Below are 18,634 nucleotides of genomic sequence, written 5' to 3' on the forward strand. Positions count from 1 at the left end.
TGCTCTCAGTCACTTACATCGCAAATTAAATTCCCTTAAACCCATTCCTTGACTGAAAAGAGAGAGCGCGTTAAGATTTTTGGTGTAAATATTTTGGAAGGGTGAGATGGGATGGTGGTGGTGGTGGAGGAGGAAATAGCACTGCTGTCATGCCTAATAATAGTCGCTAGAGTCCGCTGTTGCACAGACTAGTGTGTTGGTCTTGCTTTACAAAGGAAAATGCATTTCTTGCCAGTGCAGCTGTTCAGATTGTGTACCCTCTTGTCCTGGCCACTTTGCTAAAAAAAAAAGCTTAAAACCACCATCCTCTTCCCCTTTATTCTTCTTTTCAACCTGCTCTCTCTCTCTCTCTCTTTTTAAAATGTACATGCCCAAACGATGCTCCCTTTCTCCCCTGCCCTGCCTCTCAAGATCTTGTGCTTTGTTGAGCTTCACTGGTCTTGGGAGAGCTGTTGCTAAACACTTCTCCTAAATTTGCTTCCCTGTACTTTGAACATGGTTGCTTGTTTTGCTCTTTCATGGTAATCCTGCTTCTGGGGCAACTTGTGACAAGCCTCAAATTGTCAACTTGCAGCTACCCAATCAATGCCTCTCCTCTCTCCTTCCTAGATAAAGAAAAGCATTTTATTTCCCATTGATTTCCCCCTCTAGACTAAGCATGCACTGTTTATTTTGTCCTTGTGCCTTCTAACCTTTATCACCTTTTGTGGCTCTCAACCAAGTCATCTCCAAAGGGCTCTTCACTCCTGCTCCACCTCCCCTTTGTGATGCCACATCACAAATGAATATGTAACACTTGAAATACCTTCCATGCCAGAAGAAACTTTTGAAATTATCTGTCTTGGAGACACAAGGCCTAATACCCCTTGAGCTCACAGGCTAGCTGTGGCCTCAGCTCATGACTTGTGGGGGTGGGAGGGAAGATCCTTCTGCCAACCCAAATCTAAAATGTTAAGTTTTCTTCCTATTGCCTTCCCCCCTTCTCACCTGCTGTGTGCACTTCAGTTTCTCATTCATTCTCCTCTGCTGTGCCAGTGAAGCTTAAAACGAGCTGTGCTTTTCAGAATGAAACAGAAAGCAGTGTGTCTTGCCAACTTCTCTCTCCTCCTCCTTTCAAACTCAGGTCCCAGGGCAGGTTACCGCAATTAAAGCACAATGTTAAAAACGCAGAATCATAGAAATCTAGGGTTGGAAATGACCCCAAAGGTCATCTGGTCAAGTCCACTGCAATGCATGAATAGTTTAAAATAACTATTGCAGAAATAATTGCAGAAATAAGATGGCGCACATGCATGTATATATATATAGAGAGAGAGAGAGTGTGTGTGTGTGTGTGTGTGTGTGTGTGTGTGTGTGTGTTTGTGTTTGTAGTGCCAGGGTGAAGAGGTGCCCTTTCAGCATTCACTAAAAGCTATATACCAGACTCATCTCTGGGGAGGGAGTTCCACAATTCAGGGGCTGCCACAGAGAATGCCGTCTCCAGGGCAATCACCACCCTGAGTTTCTGATGGCAGTAGAACAAACAGTATGTCCCCACTTTGCTGATCCTAACCCCTGCCAGCGCCTGTAGGGAAGGAGGAAGCCATTCAGGTATTAAGGGCCAGTTATTTAGCACTTTAAACACTACTGTGAACACCTTGAATTGGGCCGGGAAATGAACTGGCAACCAGTGTAGCTGTTTTGAAATGGGGTTATGTGAGATCTAAATAGAACCCCAGCCAGTAATCTGGCTGCTGCATTTGGTACCACTTGAAGTTTTTGGGTAGTCTCCAAGGGCAGCCAGTTAACAGAGCATGGAGTGCAGTGTCCCAAATTTTAGTCGAAAGGGGTCATAACTGGTGAACCAGCTGTAGCTGGAAAAAGGCACTCCTAGCCTCCTTCACCCCCAACTCAATTGAGCCTCCAGTGATAGGGTTGAATTCAGGAACACGGCCAATCTGTGGACCTGCTCCTTCCAAGGGAGAGCAACCCTATCTAGGCCAGGCCATCTCTGTCTCCCAGACATGGGAACTCGAGACACATAACACCTTGGTCTTTCCAGGATTCAGCTTTAGTTTATTGGTCCACATCCAGCCCATCACTGCCTCCAAGCACAGGTCCAGTACCTCAACCACTGCTCCTGATTCAGATGGAACACACACAGGGAGAGTGAGTGAGTGCTGGGTATCATCTGCATATTTATGGCACTTCACTCCAAATTACCTGACGACAGCTCCCAAAGCTTTCATGCAGATGTGAAGTAGCATGGAGGGGACTATATGGAACGCTGTAGGATACCACAATACAACTTGCATGGTGTTGAAACAGTGGCCTCTCATAAGTACTTTCTGGAAATGGCCCTGGAATTAGGAGTGGAACCCTTGAAGCATGGTGTCCCCCATCTCTAGAAGGATACTGTGGTCAACAGTAGCAAAAGCTGCTGGGTGATTGAGAATGAGCAAGGTCACACTGCTCTCCATATCTCTCTCGTGACAGATGCAATCAACCAGGGCAACCAAGGCAGTGATCAGGTCTGAAGCCAGACTGAATGGACCCAAGGCTGGGCTGCTGCCACTGTCTCTAAAAAAGGGGATATTTACCACTGTGAAGGAGTTGTTTCTGGGTTCAGAGAGGTCTTCTTAACTTGGAATTGCAGGACTTGGAACATGGTTGAAGTTCAAGGGCATAGCAAGAAACCGAAAATAAACCTGTACCAGTTTCCTGACTGAAGTGAATGCACATATGGAATTCTATATTATAAACCAAATAAGTGTGTGTATAATAAGTGGCATGGTAACAAATCAAGTCATGGTTTGTAACTCTGAAATTACAAGTGTTTTCTGAAGCCAAATGACGGTCCCTTCCAAAGCTTGACAGCAGACGTTTCCTGGCCTAGTCTTCACTTCTGCCTTCTCATGGGACAGACAGGTCTTCATGAACCCCAGAAGGATGGGTGGGGGGTGGCTGTCCGAACCCAGCACCGGCCAATTGAGGGTCCCTTCAGGAGCCCATGGCAGGAAATTCCTAGCCTGGGTTTCAGGGCATACAAGACTTTAAGTAGTTCCAAAAGTAAGTGTGGGAGTGCTGAGTGCAATATTAAGACTTGAGATTCAAAATGGTGGAACAGAATATTCCTCTCAGCCCTTCTGGTAAAATACTTCCCCTTCCTGTTTTCTGATCCTTTTGTTACAGAATTCAGAAACCTGTGACCCACCAGATGTTATCATTGGACTCCCAACTACCATCAACCTTAGCTAGCATGGGTAGTGCTCTGGGCTGATGGGAGTTTAGTTCAGAAACATCTGAAGTGCTGCAGATTCCCTGTCCATGCTTTACTTGCAACAGCCACCTTGTTTTTACCCTGTTTTTGCATTATTTTGCCTTTGACCAGTAGTTCCCAAGTGTTTTTCCCCATGGACCACTTGATAGTTGCTTAGGATTGTGGCAGACTACTTAATTATTTTTCTGCCTGCCATAGCAGCTGTAATGCACTGTGCCAGATGCTTATTTCTAAAGGTATTTTTACGGTTGCTTTAATTTCTTATATATTGTATTACAATCTGAATTCCATGAAATTCAGGTTGTAAAATATAGTATGAGAAACAATAAAATACAATTAAGAACCAGTGCTGATATTTAATGTGATGAATGTGCTGTCTCCCATCCTAAACCACAAATCCAGTGTCACAATGTGGAATGAAGCTTGTTGACCAGTTTGGAAACCCCTGCCTTAGACTACTGGTTTTAAATGGAAAGTAAGAATCTCAGTGCATGAGATTGGAGTGATGAGCAGAATACCCCCAGAGTTTGATTCTGTGTTGCCTGATTCATTTTTTGTGCCCGTTTGTCTGTATCATGCAGTGATGCTGTGAATTTAGTAGTAGGATGCTTTCAGCTGTATGTGGATTAGTGGATTGGTTGCATGTAGCGGTTTGAATCCAGAGTAAGTTGATTGAACTTCATTCCCGATGAAACCAGTAGGATGTCATTAGGTCATGAGTAACTTTCCACACTGATTTCATCAGAATTGGAGTGACTTGCTCTGGAGCCAGGCCAAAAAATTTACGGCATAGGTTGGCAAAGTTTGTAGTGCTGATTCTTAAGTGAAAATTCAAAAATGAGATACACTTGTGAAATTCTGCTCCTGTTTCTTCTCTCCCCCCCCCCCCCCGCACCCTCCGGCCAAGCACAGCTTCCCCCACTCTTGTGAATAAGTACAAAGATGCAACTGTGTTGAAGGTTTATTTTCGTAATGCAAGTGGTCATACAGTACATCCTGTAATACCTGTCCCCTCTCCTTTCAAGCACGTAATCACAGCTAGTGACCTTCAGACAGTTACCCAAACAACGAAGGTCTTTAAGGGTATGTTGGTCATGGGGTGTTTGCACATGTATGGCCAGATTCCATATACATGTACCAAGCATCATGGGATATTTTACTCGCCCCCTACTCTGCCCCCAGCAAATTCCCAAACCCTTCTACTTTCTAAAAGCATATTCAGGTAGGGGTGTGTGGCAGGGTAGAAGATTGTAGCAAAGTTGGAAAGAGGGTATTGGCAGAATAACTTCTGAGCATCCTTAGTTGATGCCAATAAATGGGCCTTTCCCCCCAGGTCTTGTTCTCCACCCCTACCTCCTACTTAGATTCAGTTATGAGTCACATGTTACAAGCAATATTGTTGGGAGTGTCATATACTATATTTTGGGGAAAGAGATGCATCTGTATTTGAGTGACAGTCCGGCTGTGTGTGTGTTCAACCATGATGCCCTCCTGTCTATGGCCACGTGGCATTTCCGCCTTCCCCTCCCCTCCACCCTTTCCCATGTCTTGTGCCAGTCTCCGCTCCTCCTTGTTGCCTCCGTTGCTCACAGTACACTCATCCATAAAGTAGGAAACACTACACTTGGACACGAGCGTTTAGTAGTGCTTTCTACTTTATGGATGAGTCCACTGTCCATAAACTGCAGCTGCTGGTCATGGGTTGGCTCTCGGCGTCTTCTTCATCTGTCGCTGGCTGTTTGTGAGCTGGTCCCCACCCCTGCCCACCCCCTTTAATCTCCCCTGCGCCCGCCCGCTGGCAGCTCCCTGGTTGTGAAATAACAGGGAGATACTAGCAGGAGGGGAGGTTTGACTTACCCTGCCTTGTGGGTTTTGGGTGAGACAGCAGTTTTTACAGAATTAAAAAGCGTCCTTCCTTCCCCATAGGGCTCACAGACTACATAAGGCTTTATTCTGCATTAGGAAGCGAGGAACAAAACTGAAGGAGACTTGCATGTTCAGCAAAATATTGCAGTAAATATTTAAAAGCTCCTTTACACCTGCAAATACTTACTTGCCTTTATCCTTCTCCTCCTTCCGTGCCTGGTTCCTTTCATTGTCTTTGGAAAAGGGGCCTGGCTCTCTTTCTCTGCAGAAAGGTAAAAGTTCATTTAAGGTATATGCACAGATAAAAACTGAAAGAAGCAAAAACGAGTGCACGTGGTTCGGATTTTCAGATGGTCATTGGAGCTGGCTGCCTTTGAAGAAAGGGCAAATGAGAACCCACTTCATGTGGCAATTGACAGCATGCTGATGCTCTCAGCCTGCCCTCTTTCTCCTACGGGGATGTTCTGAGCCCAAAGTAAAAGGCAAACACATCATTGGCAGAGCTACCATAATTCAGTTTCTACCCTTCCCCTTTGCTGTCTCTTGTGCTTGGAACTCCCTTCCCAGCACAACTATGAGAAGTCCCCCCCACCCCTTCTATCAAATCACTCCTCAAAACCCACATTATTTGTGAAGCATTTGGCATGGTCCCTTAATCCCCATATCTTAGAGCTAAGTGCGTACAAATAAGCCGGATACATATTTTTCATTTGTTCACTCTCAACCCTTCCCTTTGTCAGATATTAGATTGTAACCTCCTTGGGGCAGGGACTGGCGTTTTAGTTGCTGCTCTTTAAAGTGCTGGGCGCATTGAGAGTGACTGACTTATTCATAATCATAATGGCAAATAAGTCTGGGGAAGTTTGGAACAGAGGATCTGACTCCCAGTCACCTCTGTGACTTGGCTGGCTCTGAGAATTGATAAAAATATGTGTGTTCTGGTTCACCCAACATATGAGCGGACGGCATAACCCAGGTATCCTACTTTTGAAACTCCATAACTCAACTAAAAGATTGCCAGATAGTTTCCCTCGCTGCTCCAGATCCTATGTTCTGCTGTTCTATAACTACTTAGAATTTATGTCTCACATGTTTAAATCTAGAGGGTAGTTTACTGGGGGACATTGTATTAGTGGTTACTTACTGCCTGTTCCTGTGGCTTTGTGAGAAAAGCTCAACCATTTTCCACTAGTGGTGACAAACTGAATAGGGAACTAAGTAGAGCATTTTAATGAAACTAGCTGAGGGGGATTTTTTGGCATTGCTTTTTTTAGTATTTAACCCCTTAACCAAAAACCTTATGTTTTTCTGAGAGAGTTAAAGAAAGAAATGTTGTGGAGACTGGAGTGTGTGGCTCATCAAGTCTGGAGTAGGTCTCTGCTATTTCTGATGAAATTTAAGAGAGATGAGCAATTGGCCTTGAAGACTGAGAAAATTGTCTGGGTAGAGGCTTTCTATAAGTATATATCAAATTTTTCTTCTTCTTCTTCTTCTTGCCGGTCCACCAAATATTATGATTATTTAATTTCAATTTTACATGTGTGCTAGCTATAGTTCTGTGTTGTTTTTTTTGTAGTGCACACATCACTGAGTTTCAGTATTATAAACATTTAAAGGTTTTTGAAGGCTAGGATCCAATAGCCCATGAAACTAGTTGGTGCCAGCTAGTTGCAAGGTTGAATAATTTGAATACATCTAATAATTGCCTCCTTGCTAGAAACATGCAAGTGATTAGCGGGCTGCGTGCCAGTTTAATGGGCGAGACAAATGTAATGCCAGTGGATCTTGTGTGTGTGTTCGCGTGTGAGCGGCAAGTGTTAAAATGTAAAACTAGGTCAGTACAGATGCATTGCACGAGGCAAAGTAACTCCTTCGATCCCTGCCCATATAGGCTACCATAAGGAAAATGAAAGTGTATTTTTAAAAAGTATTTTGCCTCCTTCCCAATCCCAAAGGGACAAAGTTGCAATCCCAAGCCCGTTAAAACAACCATTGTATTTCTAATCAAAGCATTATATATATATTTTTAAAAAACATTTTAAATACTGTCCTTTTAAAAAATGTTATAATGTGAAGTTTTGGCAGGTCCCTTAATTGAGAGAATTCTGCAGAATTGGGGTACAATGAGGAGGACCCTGCTTTTCACCCTGGTAGGTCTTAGTAGAGCAAAGAGGTGAAGGTTGGGGAAAAAGGGCCTCTGACACTGAGCGAAATTCTTGGGATCTCCTTTCCCATACAGAATTTGCAGATTCTGGTAGGCTACAAAGTGGGGAAGTCTAGTTGTAATGCACCGTATTGAACACAGGGGCCAGTCATGTATGGCACTCTGAGAAGGGCTCATGTTCTGCAAAACTGTCTTGAGAATATGCTAGGGTGGGAAAATTTATTCTAGGTTTTATCTTGAATAAACTACAGGTTTTGTGGAAATGGCTTAGTCTTGTAATGCTTTGGTTCTAAAAGAACTAGGCAACCTAACTGCAGCAAACTTGGCAACTCAGGAGTGTTGGTGTTTTTTTTTAACCCAACCTATAGAACAGTTTACCTATTTATATACAGTGTAATGGTTTCCTTTTAATATATCTGCATAGAATTGTCGTATAAGTTAAGGAAATTTAAGGAAATACTGCTATAAATTGGCAGGTTAAATAGATTATCAACTAAGATTAAACATATATAACTATTAATGCGTAAACAGGCCTTAAGAACCACTTACTTGGAGCCCAGTTCTGTGCAGGTTTACTTGGAAGTAAGCCTCGCTGATTTCAGTGGGACTTACTCCTGAGTAAAATTCCATAGTATTGTAGTGTCAGTTCAGTAATAAGCAGCATAAAATGGCTGTTTCTATGTTTAGCTTTCTGTTCAATTTCCGGCAATCCTGTGTGTATGTAATTTTGCTGTAAGCCCCACTGAATGCAGTTGGGACTTACTCTGAGTTGAACAGGCAGAGAATTGGACTGCTCATAATCTTTAGGATGCAATCCTGCGCCCATGTATCTGGCAATAAGGCCCATTAAACTTAATGAGACTTTAAGTAGACACACATAGGACTGCACTGTCAGACTTTCCCCATTATAGATGCAAAATGGTTTGTTCAGTTTGATGCAATAATATGTGGCTATACCTTTGATTTCAAGAGAGCAACAGAGAAATAGTTGGAACTTTCCTTCCACAATAGCTGGGGTTGTTGTATCCAATGTTAGTCCTACACATGGCAGACACATTGAATTTAATTAGCATGACTAATTTAGGTTCATTAATTTCAGTGGGTCTACTCTGATTAGAGCTTAGTTGGATGCAGCCCATTTGGTTTAACAGAAAACTTAATGAGGTTTTGTTTTTTAATATAGTGACTGGTATTCAGGGGACATTAGGAGTCTGTTTGCTTTCATTTGCCTAGATGGCGGGCACTAGGTTGGTGAAGGCTGATCAATACACTGTATCTCTTGCCTTTCCTGTTTTCTATCTCTTACTTTCTCTCCCCGCCCTTTCAGCAAGTTCCTGTTTGGGGTTAAGACTGAATCCTTCATACATTAGTTACTTGCCCCACAACCCTGAACATCTTTATGCAAAATTCCCCCTGGCTTTCCTTCTGAGCACTGCTTGTAAGTACGTCTTGGGCAAAGCATGAAGGAGGCCTTATCTTCACTATCCACATGCTCTAAAATGGAAAATAACCTGAAATGGTGTTTATTATCCCTCCTCCTTACCCCGTTAGATTCCAAAAGTGGGGAAAGGATCTCCATGTCCTGTACCTTACCAACTGTCTTGGTCCATAGACTTCTCTTGGAACGAGATTCACGATGGCAGTGGAACTGTCCTCCAAGACCTCCAGGCAATGATCCCAGACCAGCTCATGTTTCATCAAAGAGACTCTTGTGGTCAAATGCTGCGGGGACGGGCATTCCTGCCAAACTCCACACGTTTCTGCAATAGAAAGGAGCTGCCCTAAAAACCAGAGAGAGGAGGAGGACAGGTTAGGAAAATGGCTGCAAGGTCAATCAACTGTTGCTTGCTTGAACAGAGGTGTTCGTCTTCTTTCCTATCAGTAGAGGGCAGGCATGTTGGAATCTCACAGCGCCCTTTCAGTGAAGGGCCTGAATAAGGATGAGTGCGCACCCACTGACTGTGCATAGCCGCCATATTTCCCCTTTGCATAAGCCACCCGTGTGACATCTTTCGGAACTTCCCTATTCTTACTTCCCAGTCTACGCCTGTTTAGGAGGGCTGGGGGGTGGGGAGTTAGGACTAATAGCTTACATGCCGACGAACACCCCCGCATGCTCCCAATTCCTCATGCCCCTCTTTAAAAATACAGGTTTTGTTCTTCGAACAAGAAGACAGACTAAGATTAGCTTTGGCCCAGATCCCCTTCCTTCTGTCTCCCAAACACCAGCCTCATTCTTCCTCTTGTTCCTTCCTAGACATGATGATAGAACTCCAGGAGTCCTAGAGCATAACACCCACCCAGCACTTGGATGCAGCGTGCTCTCTCCAAGAGCCTCAGCCGCCTTATCTCTCATTGCACAGCCCTTTCCTGCCCTCCTGCATTCCCAGCTAGAACCCAGGACTCTTCAGTCAAGTAGCCCCGCTCTTCCCAACTCCCCGCCCAGGGATCCTGTCAGCCCACAGCAGTCTACCTCTTGGGTCGCTTGCAATCTACCGGGCCAGCCAGGGAGATCAGTTGCCAGCTGAAGTCAAGAGATGGAAGTGCCAGTGCTTGGCCCATTTATAGACGCCTCGCCGCACTGAACCCGCCTCGCGTCTCCTCCCACTTGGGGAGAGAGATAATCACATGACTGTTTGCTATCTCTCCCCTCCCTGCCCCAAACCACAGGAAACGACAAGAGGCCTCTCTCCCCGAACTGGGGCAGGAAATTGCAAACATCCCCCCCTCCTGCCCCGAGCTCAGAGTCTTGCACACCCCTCCCACCTGATGCACAGAGGACCTGTGGTTGATCTCTTTGTGGGGGCAGCTCCTGGCTAGGTTTGCCTCCAGCAAAATGAAGGGGGCAGAAGGGTCCCGGGGGGCCGCAGACACCTGCATCCTCTGGTAAAGCTCAGGGTGTGTACATGTGGAACAAAGGCCTGACTATAGAAGCATCTTACGGAACCGAAACAAATTTCTCTCGAGCCCTTTCTTTTTGTGGGGGGCGGGTGGAGGAAAGGGGAGGCATCTCTGGGGCCCTTTCAGGGCTGTGTTTGGGGACGTGGAGCTACGATTGTCCTATCGGGCACTTTATATGAATGAGTTCTTAGTGAAGGCTGACCTTGCAACAGTTGGCTGGTCTCTGTCACCCATGCAGTGTTCAAATGCAGGTTTTCTTGTGCACATGTTCTGACCCTCTTGCAAGTGTGTGTCTGGCCCTCTTACAAGTGTCTAAAGCAAAGCTAGCTTGAAGGGTGTGGAAGTTGCCAAAAGAGGGGCAAATCTCCTGCTGTGCTCCTCCTAACCCACTTCATCAAAACTAAAACAGACAGGACCTTTGGGTTTGGCCTAGAAGTTGGATGGTGTGTATGAGTGATTGTCTATTTTATGGTTTTGGGAGGCAATACAATCAACTCAGGGTTTCCCCACAAGGGTTTCTGGATGTTGTCGCTTGCTGACATTCCTCACCACATGTCTGTTTCACTGAGTAGCTCACTACTAGGTGGGGAGAGCAAATAAAATCCTCATGAGATTGCTTAAAGTGCTCCCTTTCTTACCCTAAGTTAGCCTTTGCTAGCCTGGTGTCCTGCGTAGGCTTTGGACAACAACGCAGGCTGGAGCTGATGGGAACCGTAATCCAAATCATCTAGGGCTTGCTGAAAGCTGCCCCAGGTTATCTCATAAGGGCCCTGAAGTGAGAACTTGTGCTAGCTCACAACACTCTTCCTCATTCACAAAGTGCCTGCGTGCTAATTTGTGTTGGGCGTGCACATGTGCCCTTCTTTGCAAATGCACTTTTCGAAGTAGTGCAAAGAAGCTGTGCTGAGGTGTAGGCAGAGTTTTTTCTGTAGTGCAGGCACGTCCAACAGGTAGATCGTGATCTCCTGGTAGATCACTGGACGTCTGCGGTAGATCACTGGTAGATAACTGTCTCACCCCAAAAAGGGGGTAGATCACTGCCAGTTTTTAACTCTGTGAGTAGATTACAGTCTCTTGGGAGTTGGTTACCCCTGCTGTAGTGGAATCCATGCTATGGAACATGCTTCTTAGACATCCACACTTGGTCCCATCTCTATTTCTCTCCCTACACCCAACCCTCTGTGAGTTGAGATGTTCTTATTTAGGATAAGCCTTTCTATTTGCGTAATGATTGTGGTAATGTTAAACTTCTGCCCAATGGCTTTTGAGATGCTCTTAGTGAATTGCAGAAGTCTTTCCTCTTCCAGTAGTGTTATGTTCCAACTGTGTGTTAGTTTTGCAGCTGGGAGGTGTTTCATGGTGACTTTTGGTACTGTGCTTATTCTACTTCTGTATTTTGCCTTGAATAATTATGTGTGTGTATAAATACTCCTCGCACACTAACTTCTGCATGTGAGTTTGTGTATGCCCAGGCTCTGGTATGCAACCATATATTTAGCTACCAGCCTTGGATAGATCTGGAGAGGGGTATAATCAAACTCCTAGGTTCCTATATCAAATTTCCAGGTAACCTGCTGGCATGAGGAGTTGTTTTGACTGCAATTCAATTGACAGAGAAAAATAAACTCTGTGCAACTTTTTTATTGAGCAATCCTATATCCTGTCTTCCTTTCCCCGCCACTGCACCTCCATGCATCTTTGCTTAGAGCCCAGTGATAATTTTTCATGATATTCCCATGGTTTTGGAAGAGGCCTCTTGTTCCTGCCCTCTCCCATCCTATATGTCTTAACTTTTTCTTTTGGTTTCTTTCCCCTTGTATTTTCTTTCTGGTCTCCTTCCTTTTTAGATCTCTGCATGCCTACAGCAGGTATGGGGAACTTTGGTCCCTCCAGCTACTGCCATTGGCCTTGCGGAGACCTGGTGGAAGCTGTTGTTCGGCAACATCGGGAGGGTCAAAAGTACCCCACTACTGGCCTTTAAATGTTGTTTTTCAGACCCTCTCTGCCAAGAGCTCTTGCAAATCTGCTATGGAGTCCCATGGATGTTCTAAGGCAGGGGAGGTGCAATGCTGATCAGCTGCAGGCAGCATGGCCAGCGGCCCTGGCTTGCTGGGAGTTGTAGTAGTCCATCAAGATCTGGACAGCCACAGGTTAGCCACTCCTCTTGGTTCATGCAAGGGCCTGGCTCGTTGGTAAGGATCACAGCTCAGTGGTTGAGTGCATAAACTGTACACTGAAGGTTCCAGGTTCAGTGCTTCAGACTCTGGAGAGTCAACTAGTGTCATGGACTGGCTGGATGCAGAGGAGTGGTCTGAGGCACCATTTTGGGAAACCCCAAGGGAAGAAGGCTCAGAGCCAGGGGATTGGTTGTGGGACCACGGTGAGTAGTCAGAGGGAGCAGACTGGGAGGAGGAGGTGTTGGGAGATAAAGAGGGTTTAGTGAGCAGGAAGAGTCTGTGGCAGAGAGCAGTTCAGAATACAGTGGTACCTTGGTTTACGAACTTAATCCTTTCCGGAAGTCCGTTCTTAAACCAAGGCGTGCTTTCCCATAGCAGCGGGGGACTCAATTTACAAATGGAACACACTCAACAGGAAGCAGAACATGTTCTGCTTCCAAGGTGAAGTTCACAAACCAAAACACCTACTTCTGGGTTTGCAGCGTTCTTAATCCAAGTTGTTCATAAACTAAGCTGTTTTTAAACCAAGGCACCACTGTAAAAGGCTGGAGAGGAGGGGAGTCAAGAGGCAGAGCCAAGGCAGGCTGCTGGAGAAGCCAGAGCATCTCCCTCTCCTGTTGCAACCAGCTGCCCTCCCTGCTGGTCTCCCAGAACCTGAAGAGGTAGGAAGAGGACAGAGCAAAGATAGACAGGATGCCAGAGGAGGAGGAGGAGGAGGAGTTTTGGATTTGATATCCCGCTTTATCACTACCCGAAGGAGCCTCAAAGCGGCTAACATTTTCCTTTCCCTTCCTCCCCCACAACAAACACTCTGTGAGGTGAGTGGGGCTGTGAGACTTCAGAGAAGTGTGACTAGCCCAAGGTCACCCAGCAGTTGCATGTGGAGGAATGGAGACATGAACCCAGTCCCCCAGATTACGAATCTACCACTCTTAACCACTACACCACACTGGCTCAGAGTCTTATATTGCTTAGGAAAGACCCAGGAGGAGGAGACTTTGGGAACTTCAGTCATCGCAACTGCCTCACTGGGGCAAGATCTACATGGAAGAGTTACTGTATTCACTAAGCTTGGCCTCCTGAGCTGTTTGGTTTCTTTGACTAAAGAGAATTAACTTCGCTGGCACTGTGTGAGTTAATTCTGCTCTGCTCCCGACACCCGCCCTGATAGCTTAGGTGGACATAGAGGCTAACCTGATATAAGGAGCTTATTGGCTGGGCCTGACTCAGATGCTGTCAACCCTCCCATGTCACAGTTTACAATGTGAGAGTGTCGGAGATGGTCAAGCTCTCTTTTGAGCAACTCTTCCACAAGTACCACACTTCTCATTGAGGAACTGTGATAAGGCTTCTGGGGAATTCCAGGACTGGGGACGGACGGACAGAAAAGCAGTGGCTCGAGAAAAACTGAATGCAAGGGAATAGGAATGGCGAATGCTGCTCCCCTCCAAATCCTGAGATGATGGCTTCCTTTTACTAGGCAGACCTCTCTAGCAGATGCTTCTTTTTATTTCTTCCTGCCATCTGCTTGTGACGTGCTATAATGTGGGAGCCTACTCTTTAATACACGTCTGCACCTAATTCTGAATACAACCCTAACCCAACCTATTACAATTCGAAATCACACAGTTTTGGAGGTGGGAGTAGTGCATTTGTAAAGGTTTTGGAAAGTGTTGGGGCACTGGAAAAATAAGTTGGCTGAGATAGAAGACTAAATATGTGGCAGCTGGAAGGTGTCATAATTGCTGGAACACTCCCCCCCTTTCAGTTTGTTGGGTTGTGTAAAATCTGTGGGCCATAGCAGACATCCCCCCCCCCCACAGGCATTATGAGCAGAAATATATCCACTAAAACTTTCTGTTGGTTTGAAGGTGGCATAATTGGCATGGTTATCAGAGATTTCCCTGAATAAAGCAAGGAGAGCTTGCTGGATCAGGTCAATGGCCCATCTAGTCCAACCAGATGCCCATGGCAAGACTGCAAGCAGAATCTTGAGTGCCCACCTGCAGTTGCTACCAACTGATAGTAGCCATTGACAATCTTATCCTCCAGTAAATTGTCTAATAATCATTTAAAGCCACCCCCCAATAGGCCTTGAGGCACCCGGTTAGCCAGTGTTGGGTGTAGGGGGCGGGACTAAATTAGCTTATCTGGCACACTTGAACCCATGTTTTTGCTGGCATCCATCTGTCTTGGGAGACAATGGAAGAGCGTGGGATGCCTTCTTCTTCCCCCTAGAAGCCTAAGGCTCTCCCATCTTGAGACCTGTGCAGAATACTGGCTAGGGGACTGGTATGTGCAAAAAGGTAGTGTAGGTGGTGGCAGAGAGCCTACTGTACTCAATTTGTCATATTCTTGGTTGACCTGCCTAAGCAAACATATCTTGCCTTTTCATCCCTGAAGGTTCAAAAGATAGAGAAAAATCACAAAACAACATTGGGGTCAATAATAGTACGCTAACCTAACAGTAGTTACAAAACTATTATACATGTTAAGAAAATTATTCCACCCTCCCTCCAGAGAGCTTGGACCACTGTACACCCCCATCCCCATTTTGTTCTTGCAACACCCCTGTGAGGTAGACTAGGATGAGATAGTGCCTACCCAGAGAGCTTTGTGGCAGAGTGGGGACTTGAGCCCAGCCATCCCAAGCCTTGTTAAACACTTGCTACTGTTCCACACTGACTCTCACAAATGCTCACCCCAATCCAACTTGGGGGCCCCTTTTCAAAAATAAATGTCAAGCGATGGGAGGTCTGATCTTGGAACTCCAACATCTCATCTCTCTCCCCCTTGACCACCACCCTTTGTGGAAAAGCACACCCCCCTCCCCCCCCCCCCCGCTTTGCTCCCATATTCAATGAGATCTCATTACATGATTCCAGGTACTCCTTAGTTCCGTTTTCCAAGGAGGAAGTGCTCTTCTCTGTGGTAAACGTGGGCACCAAGCCCAGCTCGGTAAGTTTCTCATGAAACTACAATTTGGGAGTCTGTATTCCTGCTAATTCCCTGCTTTAACTTGCTTTATGAGTGAGAACGGTACTGGAATCCGGCCGGAAGTTTTGTCAGGGATTCTTCTGCTAAAGTTGTGTGTGTGTGTGTCGTGCGTTTTACAACTTTGTGTTTCCCATGAGGCATGTGTGCTGAATGGATTGGGACAAACGAGGATGTTTAGGAAGTGGAGAGACTGCAGTTCCACCACTCATTTGAGAATGGGGATTCTTTAGGCCTGTCTTGGCTTCTCCAGTGAAATCACCAACTAGACTCACACAAACACCCCACATCCCCTAGGCAACATAACATTAGTCAGTCTTCCCTCACTGTTGCTTTCAGAGCTTACCAGGCAGGACATCTTATCTGATGATGAGAGGTGGTTATTTATTTATTTCATTTTAGGCACGCCAAGAAACAGTGGTTGCAGAAGCTGAAATGTTCACCCTTTAACAACTAGAAGCACCCATTCGTTTCTCGTATCAGAAAACAGTAGAAGGTATTGAGGCATTTGGGATCTCTGTTTTTCTTCTTCTTTTTCCCAAAGCAAGAGGAAGGTTCTGCCCTTCCCGAGGCATTTGCAGTGTAATAAGAACATGTGGCCCCAACTGTCTACTGCCGTGACCAGCTGAGAAAAGTGCAGGGATAAGGATGGTGAGGTGAGGCTTTATAGCTGGTTGGAGAAGCTCGGTGGGCATTGGGTGGCATGCTGTCTCTGGATATAGTGGTCCTCTTTAGTCGTGGTGGCTGCGTGGAACTTCCTTCCCCTTGCCTCATGCAGTTGGCCACTAAATTCCAGCCACCTGGGGGGCAACAACAGGTGAGGACTATTGCCTTCAGCACCTTCCTGTGGGCATCCAAGAGCCATCTAGCTGGTACCTGGGAAGCAGGCTGCTGAATTAAATGGGCTGATCTAGCAGGGCTGGAAGCAGTCTAGGGAATATGGGCTATTCCATTTCCTGAGCTATGGCTACTGAGACACCATAGCTCTGCAGCAAGAGGAATTAAACATTTTTCCACCAACATGAGAACATAGAAAGAACATTGAAAGTCCACCTAGCCCAGTTTTGTCTACTTTGACTGGCAACAGCTATCCAGGGTCTCAGGCAGGGGTCTTTTCCATTGCTTGCCATCTGATCCTTCTAAACTGGTTAAATCCATAGATTGAACACAGGACCTTCTGAACACAGGACCTTCTTCATTCAAAGCAAGTGTTCTACCTCTGAATTCTTATTCTTACTTTTACATATGTATAAAACCAACTTTACAGCCTTAGGCCATCGTGTGCAACAAGACAAAAACAACACACACAAAAATACAAATTCTAAAAACAAAACCGTTCTTACAGGCTCTGAAAGCAATGAAACCATTCCTACAGATTCCTATGGAAAGCCTTAAACAAAGATGTCTTCAGTAGATACCCAAACATCATGATGTTGGGTGCCTGCCTAATTTTGGCTGGGAATTGATGCTGGAGTTGGCCACACCAAAAGCCCAGTTTCTAGGACAAACTAAATACACCCTTTGAGGAGCATAGTTGCTGGGCAGGGATATATGGGGTGAGGTAACCCCTTAGGTAGCCTGATCTCAAGTTGTTTAAGGTTTTAAATGCTAAAAGCAGAATCTTGAACTGCTCCCAGCTACATATTGTGGTACCTCACTCATTAAACCTGGAGAAATGAATCATGACAACATTTGGGAATCTCTGTTGCAGGGGCCTTAATTGGGAAGTTTTCCAGGACCTGAGATTTTATTCTTCTGACTAATTTGCAAGGTTTGGAAACTCCTTGGCTAGGTGAGGTACACCTCGGCCCCCTTGATTAATCATGACTGGGTTATTTATATCTTTGTGGAAGCCACAGATATAGTTGACCAACACCACCCACCATTTTGCAGTAGTGAGTTCTAAAAATGAGTGAAGGAACTGGTTGAGTAGAATGTCGCCTTTCTTTGGTTTAAGACTCATTTGTGTTCTATCTTTACCAAGCTCTGTTGGTAGCATTCCCCTGCTTTCTCCTCAGTCACTTGTTTCAGTCCAATTCACGAGTTCATGTACTACTGTAGTAACCCCCTGACCCCTATTAAATAATTACTTGAATTAGGCAGTCAGTTTTATGAATTGCTCTTTTGCTGGTCCTTTTTGTCATTCTCCTCTATGCATTTTCCTGTTCTGAGGTAGGAAGTAAACACTCTGTGCTGTTCTCAAGAAATAGTACAAAGAAGAAGCATTAGGAAAATCAACCGTGAAAACAAGGGTATGATTTTTGCCGTCAGTCTTTTTTTATTGTTGTGTCCCTCATCAGTTACTTTCCAAAGTAGCGATGGAAAACCATGCCAGCAATAGCTGGTGAGCCGTAGCTTAGCCACCCCTGATCTACACCTACTGGCAGCAACACTCTTGCCTAAGATTTCAGACAAGGGTCTTTCCTGGCTTATTGGAGTTGCCAGGGGTTAAACCTTCAGCTCTACCACCGAGCTATGGCTATTTGGCAAATTCTTGGGTGTGATGGCTGACTGACTGAGTCATCGTTTTTTAAAAAATAATAAAAATAATAACAGCCTGCTTTTCCAGTTACATGTTCAAAGAGAAATGAAAATAAAAAATAACATGAATAGAAAATGTATTTGCCTGTCTGAAAAGTATCTAGGGACAAATCCCACATGAAATGGGGATTCAAGTGTTAAGATTTAAATGGGGGCTTCCTCATTTTTAACACCCACTCAGCCTTGAAGCTAGCTGGCTGTGTTACTGAGGGCCAATTGCTCTGTCTCAGTCTTAACAGCTCTCCCAGGGTTGTTGTGAGGAGAAAATGGAGAAGAGGAACGATGCATGTTCCCATTGGCCTTGACTATTGGCCACCCTGGCTGGGACTGATGGGAGATGTACCGGTAGTTCAGCAGCAGCTGGAGGGTCAAGGGTTCCCCTGCCCTGTGCTACATGATAAACGGACTTGCATGTTAAATTGGTCCCCATGTCCAGTGTTTTTAAAAGTATATCTAGCATGTGCTCTCCAGAACCTGCTGTGCTTTTTGGGTGGGTCTGCTTCACCCCTCTGCTGTCTTGAGGTCTAATGTCAGCTTCAGGCATTTTTTTTCTGGAGGGACTGGCTTGGGTGAGGTGTTCTCTGTCCCCCTCTCTTGAGAAGCACTCCTTATTCACTCCCTACTGTTCTGCTGCCCTGCCTCCTGCCTCTGGGCCATTTCTGTATCGCCACTTGGAGACAAGAGTTTGCTATCAGAAGGAACAAGTGGGACTTGCGCTAAAACATTGCTGTG

The 18,634-nt window shown here is 45.5% G+C and overlaps 1 long non-coding RNA gene across 1 annotated transcript; it reads right to left on the minus strand.

The window, feature by feature from the left end:
• Nucleotides 1-4,205: 4,205 nt before the first annotated feature.
• Nucleotides 4,206-13,160, minus strand: LOC310692325. Its single transcript, XR_014518718.1, has 3 exons — nt 9,763-13,160; nt 8,883-9,070; nt 4,206-5,387 (listed from the first exon to the last, which is right to left on the minus strand). It is a non-coding gene; the product is annotated as an uncharacterized lncRNA (long non-coding RNA).
• Nucleotides 13,161-18,634: the final 5,474 nt, after the last annotated feature.

Source organism: Podarcis liolepis, assembly GCF_965112155.1.
Source record: "Podarcis liolepis genome assembly, chromosome: 13".
Taxonomy (NCBI): domain Eukaryota; kingdom Metazoa; phylum Chordata; class Lepidosauria; order Squamata; family Lacertidae; genus Podarcis; species Podarcis liolepis.